Source organism: Penaeus monodon, chromosome 12 (genome assembly GCF_015228065.2).
Source record: "Penaeus monodon isolate SGIC_2016 chromosome 12, NSTDA_Pmon_1, whole genome shotgun sequence".
NCBI lineage: Eukaryota > Metazoa > Arthropoda > Malacostraca > Decapoda > Penaeidae > Penaeus > Penaeus monodon.
In genome coordinates, this window is record NC_051397.1 from 29,692,875 (window position 1) to 29,702,874 (window position 10,000).

A 10,000-nucleotide genomic window follows, 5' to 3' on the forward strand; every position below is an offset into this window, starting at 1 on the left:
AGATACATATATATACATGCACACTCGTGTATATATATATATATATATATATATATATATATATATATATATATATATATACATATACACACACGTGTATATATATGCATATATTTATATATATATATATATATATATATATATATATATATATATATATATATAAATATGTGTGTGTGTGTGTGTGTGTGTGTGTGTGTGTGTGTGTGTGTGTGTGTGTGTGTGTGTGTGTGTGTGTGTGTGTGTGTGTGTGTGTGTGTGTGTGTGTGTGTATAAATATCTATTTCTGTTTATGTTTGTATGTATATCAATCTCTCTCTCTCTCTCTCTCTCTCTCTCTCTCTCTACATATATATATATATATATATATATATATATATATATATATATATATATATATGCATATGTATATCTACATATATACCACACACACGCATACCATACCATCTCGTGCAGAATTTGGCGAGGTGAAAGTCTCACGTGGAAACAAAAAGAAGAATATAAAGCGCGCAGGACAGAGGGAGCAGAATAAAACTAGACAGATTCATCCTCGCCGGGAAATGAATTCTGATGTTTCAATTTACTTTCTCTTTAAATGGGCTGTACGGTATTGTTAAAAATGGTTTTAGCCAGAAAAAAAAATCGTTTGGTATTCCTTTTCGAAAAGGGATCGGGACAAGTGAAATCGGTGTATTTAGAATCAAAATCCATTTCGTGATAAGTTCTTTAAATGCATAATGTATCCGCACACTTGCATGGGAGCAAATTCCATTTTGATGTTATGTATTTTAAATGAATTTCTATGCGTTTGCTATTAAATCACAGTGGAGAGGGCGGGTTCTGATTGACCTACAAGGGGAGTGGATTCAAATACCTGGCGATGTATGCTAACTTAGATGGAAAGAGTTTCCAATTATGGGATTATAAAGGATTCAATTACCTTTCGTTGTTCTCCCTATCTGTCTGCATAATAAAGAATAGAAATGTACTTGCGGAAGAGAATCGAGCGATTTCAGAATTACAACTGTCATGTTACGACATCCGCGTACCGTGTCACTGTGCTAGGAACGAGCCTTATTAAGCAGGGCAACTGATCTAATAACAATGCGCCACCAAATGTAATTTCTGTCTCTGAATCGGCGTCCCGGCGACAATGAGCTGTGGCAGGAGCAAAAGTTGGAGAACTTTGTTTGAATTACTAGCGATTGAGAATTTCCGTTGAAAATGATTATTATTTCATGTTTTCTTTTATTTTCTTTTTTTATTTTACCCCTTTGTATTATTATTCTGCATTTTTGACGGTATCTGCACAGGCTTATACTCGAGATGATTGACTCGACAGCCAATATGTAGTTCATCTGTCAATACCTGGCTGGTTTGTGTGATAAAAATGATATCACAGGTGTATGCATGTGAAAGTGGGTAGGTCCGCACTTTTCAAGACATGGATATATTTTTATTGTCAGCTATCGCTTCTGTATGTTCGCCAAATGAAACGCCAAATGTAGATCTCCATATCATAGCTGAGGTAATAAACACGAACTCATAAACTGGCCTGCATTTTCCTGTGAATCGATATTTGAACGATATATATTATATATATATTTCGGGAGTAATTTGTCAAGACGAGTTGCGCCATCTATTTCCAAACAGGAAATGTACTTTTAGTACATTAGAGAAAAGCAAGGGAGATTTTCGAAAACGCATGTTCATAATTCACTCATTTCCCTGTATGCGCGCACACCACCACGCGTCCACACCCAACCAAACACCACACACGACACTCCCACCACACCCACCACACCCCCCCACCCACCCACACCCACCCACACCCCCACACACCGACACACACCCCACCCAACACCACAACATACACGCGTTTATCGACCATCCACCCGAGCATCTAACACGATCCTCTTTTCTACTGCACATAATCACGGATTGTTTCTCCTTCTTCCCTTTTTTCCGTTGCATCCCAAATGAGGCAGATTTCTCTTTAATGTGTCTGAATCCTTAAAAAAGCGGCCCCTAAAATTGATGTCGGGGAATGGTGATAAGAATTTACATACATATTGCACCGACCACGAGGAGGATGAATGGTATCCGCGAGCGCCTGCACTGAAATTATTTTTGTAAAATCACTTTTCTTTTATATATATATATAATTATATATATATATATATATTATATATTTTATATTTTATATATACCCCACATATATATATTCATAAACCAACATAATGTTATATATATATTAAATATATATTATATATATTAATAATTTTAATATATATATATATTTTATATATATATATAATAGCAATATACAACACACCACACCCACACACAACACACACAGACCAAAACCCACACCCACCCCCAAACACACCCCAACACACACACCATATATATATATTATATATATATTATATAATATATATATATATAATATTTAAAATAATTACTACCCCAACCACCACACAACACAACACACACACACACACACACATATAATATATAATAAATTATATATATTTTATATATATATATATACTATATATAATAATATATAATAATATATATATATATAATTATTATATATAAATTTTAAACACCACCACACACATACATATATTGTGTGGTGTGTGTGTTGTGTTGTTTGTGTGTTGTTTTGTGTGTGTGTGTGTGTGTGTGTTTTTTTGTATGTGTGTATGTGGTTGTTGTATTATTACATTATACAGTATATAATATATTTTAATATATAATATATATAAAATATATATTATATATATTACTATCCCCAAAACACACACACACAACACCAAAACACCCAAACACACACAAATTAATTAGGTATGTATGTATGTATTTTATTTTTTCATACTATTCGACTTATAAATTATATATATATTATATACACATCATACACCAAAAACCCAACCACACACCACCACCACACACACACCACACACCAAATATATATTTTTATGTAGTTTTATTAATTGTAGCATGTATGAAAAATGTATTACATCATATTCGAAAAATAAAATGTTTTTTTTTGTTTTATACACATACATACATCCCCAACACAACCACACAAACGCGCGCACACACACACCACAAAACACACAACCCAAACCACAATATATATATATATATTATATATTATATATTAATGTACTTATTTGTTAATTACATAACATATACTACATACACTACATGCAAATAAAAAACCACACACACACACACACACCACACACACATATATTATATATTATTTAATATTATAATATAATAAAATATAAAATAAAATATTTTTTAATATATAATATAAAATATATAAATATATTTTTAAATATATTTTGGTTACACACACCACCACACACCCCACCACACAACACACACCCACCCCACCCACACACACACACACACCCCACAACACCCACACCCACACACACAAAAAACACACTTTTTATCACACACAACACACCCACCACACACACCACACACACAATGTATTTATAATAATATATTTTATTATTATATATAATATATATACACAATATATATAATATATATTATATATTATATTATATATATATATAATAATATATTATATATAATCCACACACCCATACACGAGTGTGCATGTATATATATAAATATTTTAAAATTATATATATATATTATATATATATATATATTTTAAAATTTTAATAATATTTATATATAGATATGAAATGATAAAAATAGTAGATAATAGAAGATGATAGATAGATATGTAAAATATATGTATTATATATATTAATATATTATTATATATTAATATATATATAATATATATATATATATATTATTATATATTATTCATTATTACACCCGAGTGTTATGCATATTACATATATGTTACACTATTCATCATATATATATATATATTATAATTATATTATTTATATATTAATATATATATAATATATTTTATTTATATTATAATCATACATGTTATATATATATATATATATATTATATATATATATAACATATAATTTATATATATTATATTTTTAATATATATTATTATATAATTTTATTATATTAATATATATATAAGTGAAATGCCTGGTAATGAATGTAAAATAATAAAACAAAAACAACGTACTAAAAGAAGATGTTAATAGGGTGAAAAGAAAATATATTTTATTAGTTATCATTGGGGAGAAATTGAGAAACTAATCAGCTAATGATTGAAACATGAAATAACTTAAAAATAATGATTATAATAATAATGACGACAATGATATTCAGAAAAAAAAGAAAAAAAAATGATAAAGAAAAATTATTAAAGTGGTGTGTGTTTTTTGTAATGTATTCCAATTTTTGGGGGATTTCCCGACCTTAGGGCCCCCCCCTTGGGTGGCCAAAACCCCCCCCCAAGCCAAAGTCAAGTGTGGTCCCAAGCCCAGATAAATAGAGAAATGATTACCTAAAGGGTACCCCCGGGGGCCCTCCGGGGAAAAAGGAACTGGGGACCCTCCCACGTACCCTCCAAAGATCACAAAGGGAAAAAAACTAAAATAAGTATCATGCGTGACCCCCGGGGGGCCCAAGACAAAAACCCCGTTTAAAAGAAGATACATAATTACATGCAAAATCGTTTTAAAATATTTATATATATATATATATTTTATAATAAAATATAATATATATAAAACATACTTTTATATATTATATATAAATTATTATAATAATAAATAATATTATATATAAATAATATATATATATATAATATAAAATATATATATATAAAATATACACACACGTGAAATAATATGCATAGATATATATTAAAAATTTTAATATATATAATATAATATTAATAATATATACATAGGGGTTTGTGTGTGTGGTGGTGTGTTTGTGTGTGGGGTGTTGTGTGTGTGTGTGTGGTGTGTGGGGTGGGGGGTGTGGGTGTGTGTGTGTGGTGTGTGTTGTGGGGTTTTAAAAATTTATCATTTCTGTTTATTTTTTGGAGTATTCAATCTCTCCCCTTCTCTCTCTCTCTCTCTCTCTCATTCTACATATATAAAATTATATTTTAAAATATATTATTATAAAAATTATATTTTAATATATAATATTAAGATTGAAATTGAAAATATTTTTACCACACACCAACCAAAAGACCATACCATCTCGGCAAAATTTTGGCGAGGTGAAAGTCTCACGTGGAAACAAAAAGAAGAATATAAAGGGCGCGGGGAACAGAGGGAGCAGAATAAACTAACAGATTCATCCCCCGGGAAAATGAATTCTAAATTTTTCCAATTTTAATTTTTTTTTTTTAAAAAATGGGCCCCTTACGGTATTTTTAAAAAAGGGTTTTTAAAGCCAAAAAAAAAAATATTTTTGGGTTTTCCTTTTTCGAAAAGGGATGGGACAAAAAAATCGGTGTATTTGGGAAAAAAAATCCTTTTCGTGTAGTTTTTTAAATGCTTTAATGTATCCGCCCCCTTGCATGGGAGAAAATTTCCATTTTGATTTTTGTTTTTTTAAATAAATTTTTCATGCTTTTGCTTTTAAATCGCAGGGGAGAGGGGGGTTCTGTTTGCCCAAACAAGGGAGGGGGAAAAAAATTACCTGGCGATGTATGCAACTTAGTTTAAAAGGGTTTTCCAATTATGGGATTATAAAGGTTTCAATTACCTTTCTTTTGTTCTCCCTACTGTCTGCAAATAAAGAATAGAAATGTATTTGGGGAAGAGAATGAGCATTTCAAATTACAACGTCCTGTTACGCACCGCGTACCGTGCCCACTGGCTAGGAAAGACCCTATTAAGCAGGGCAACTGACTAATAACAATGCGCCACCTTTTTAAATTTTCTGCCCTTTTGAATGGGCCCGTCCCGGCGACAATGACCTGGGGCAGGAGCAAAATTTGGGAGAACTTTTTTTTTTAAATTACTAGCGATTGAAATTCCGTTGAAAATATTATTATTTCAGGGTTTTTTTTTTTTTTTTCTTTTTTTTTTTCCCCCTTTTGTATTATTATTCCCCTTTTTTAAACGGTTTTCTGCACGGGTTTATACTCGGGGATGATTGCCCGGAACACCCCAATATCATTTCATTGTCAATACCGGGGGTTTTTGTGTGAAAAAAATTTGATATAACGGGTGTATGCATGTGAAAGGGGGTAGGCCCGGGCACTTTTAAAGACATGGATATATTTTTTTTGCCCAGCACCCGCTTCGTATGTTCCCCCAAATGAAACCCCAAAAATGTAATTCCATATCATAGTGGGAATAAACACGAACTCATAAACTGGCCTGCTTTTTTCCTTTTAAATTTGGTATTTGAACGAAATATTTATATATTTTTTCGGGAGAAATTTTTGTCAAGAGGGTTTGCCCCATCTTTTTCCCCAAAACGGGAAAAAGGGAAATTTTTATTTCATTAGAAAAAAGAAAGGGGAGATTTCGAAACCGCTTTCATACATCACTCATTTCCCTTGTATTGGCGCGCCACACACACAAAACACTCCACACCCCACCCCCCCACACACACACCCACCCCACACACACCCACACCCACCCCCCACCCACACCCCCCAAACAAAACCCAAAACCCCACACCCCCAACACCCCCCACCCCACACACTTTAACAGCTTTTAAGCCCCATCCACCCAGCCATCTAAACACTGATCCTCTTTCTTACTGCACATAATTTCAGCGATGTTCTCCTTCTTCCCTTTTTTCCGGTTTCATCCCCCAAAAGAGGCAGATTTTCTTTTAAAGGTCTGAATCCCTTTAAAAAAACGGCCCCTAAAATTTTATGTTTTGGGGAATGGTGATAAAAAATTTCTACATATTGCCCGACCACCGAGGGGATGAATGGTATCCGCGAGCGCCTGCACTGAAATTAAATTTTTTTAAAAACACTTTTTTTTTATATATAAATATAAAATATAAAAATTATATATATATATAAAATATAATATATATATAAAAATACACAACACAAAATATTATATTCACACACATATATGTATTATATATAATAAATAAATTTATATATATAAATATATTAAAATATATATAATAAAGTTTATATATAAAATATAAAAAAATTATGCAAATATAAATACACAAACACACCACCCCACACACACACACACACAAACCCCCACCACACACACACACACAACCACACACAAACACATATATAGATATAATTTTTAAAATAAAATATATATATATATATAAATTTATATTTCAATAATACATTTACACAACCCCACACAAAAACACACAACCCCAAACACACACACACACACATATTTTAATATATAATATTATATATATATATAATTTTAAATAATATAACATAAAATATAACATATATATATAAAATATAAATATAATATATATATTTTATAAAATATATTATATATACCCCACACCCCAACACATACAAAATAATGTGTGTGTGTTTGGGGTTTTGGGTGTGTGTGGGGTGTGGTGGGTGGGTGGTGTGTGTGTTGTGTGTGTGTTTGTAGTGTGTACGTGAGTGGTATGTATATAATTTCATTATACTGATATATATATATATATATTTTATATATATATATATATATAAAAATATAAAATAAATAACACCCACACACACACACACACACACACACACACACACACACACACACACCCAAAAAAAAAAAGTTTTTTTTTTATGTATTATGTATGTTAAAGTATATAATACATATTTAGGGCATAATAATTTTATATTTTATATGTATATACACCTAAAATAAAACACACACCCCACACACAACACAACACACCACACCACCACACCCCCCACAAAATATTAAAGATGTTGGGAGTATGTATGTTGTATGTAGGGATTTAGGGAAATGTATATTAAACATATTCAGATATTTAATGGATAATTGTATATACACATACATACCTACACAAACATACCAAAACACGAACGCGCGGGACACACACACACAAACAAAAACACACCACCCACACACCCCATATATATAATATATATAATAAAATTAATATAAATGTACGTTATATATGTAAATATACATATTTTAAAATACATACATACCAAACATGCAAATAAAAAAACACCAACAAACCCCACACCCACACACACACACATTTTGTAATATATTTTATATATATATAATTTTTTATAACATATATATTTTATAATATATAATAATATATAAATATTTTATATAAATATTATATAATGTGTGTACAAAACACCCCCACACCCCACAACACACACCACCCACACACACACACCACACAAACACCACACACCACACACAAAACACACACACACACACACAAAACAACCCCACCCAAAACCCCAAATTTTTGCCCCACACACCCACACCCCCCCCACCACACCCCACACACACATATGTATATTATATATATATATATTTTATATTATAAAAATATATATATACACATATTTATATATATATAATATATAAAATTTTATTATAAAATATAATATAAATAATATATATATTACACACACACACACATAAAAACGAGTTTTGGGATGTATATATATATAATTTATTTATAATATATATAAATAGTAATATATATATAATTTATATTATATATATTAATATAAAATTAGATAATAGATAGTAGATAATAGATAGATAGATAGGTAGATTTGTGAAAGTATATATTTTATAAAATAATATTTTATCTATTTTTAAAATAATATATTATAATTATATTATAATTTTATATATATATTTATAATATTCATATTTTCACAACACCATGTGTATTTCCAAAATACATATATGGGTTTCACATTATCCCTTAATAATATAATAATTTTTATATATATATTAAATATTTTAATAAAATTAAATTTTTTAAATATATATTATATTTATTTTATTATATATAAAAAAATAAAATATATATATATATATATAATATATATATAATATATTATATATATATATATATATATATATATCTATATATATATATATATATATTTTATTATATATTTATATATAAAATAAAAAGTGGGATGCCCCTGGTAAAAGTAATATAATAAATAAAACAACAACAAAAACCCGTATAGTTTAAAGAGATGTTAATGGGGTGATAATGAAATAATTTTTTTTAGGGTTTTCAGGGGGGAAAGATAATAAAGATGATACAAAAATCAGCAATAATTTATTAAAGAACTGGGGCAATAAAATTAATAATAATGATTATAAAAAATAATGACGAAAATGATATTCAGAATAAAAAAAAAAGAAAAAAGATAAAAATTAATAGAATTTTAAAAGTGTGTGTGTGTGTGTATGTTTTGGTTTTATGTATAGATGGTGAATGAAGGGTGGATGTGGGATTATTTTTGTTTACATAATATATAAAAATCAAATATATATATATATAATTATAAATTTTAAAAATATGTATATATATATATAAATATATACATATATATACCTATATATATATATAATAAAATATATATATATATAATTTTATATTTATAAAATTTTAAAAATATTATATAATAAACACACCACACACACACACCACACACACACACACAAAAAACAAAATTATAATTTTATTATACTTTTATAATATATATATAATTTTATATAAAATAATATAATATTATTAAAATATTATGTGTGTGTGGATATAATATAATATTATTATATATATATAATAATATAATTTTATAAATAATATATAATCTAATAATAATATATTTTTTGTATTTATATATAAATTAAAATAATATTTATTTTAATATAAAATTTTAATAATATTTTTATATATATAATATATATATTAAAATTTTATATAATATATATGCATATGGAAATTGTAGAAAAACCCCCAAACAAAAAAATTATTTATTGAAAAAGGGGACTACAGTTTTTGGAAAAACAACCCGGGTTTCATCCCTTTAGGTTGAAGA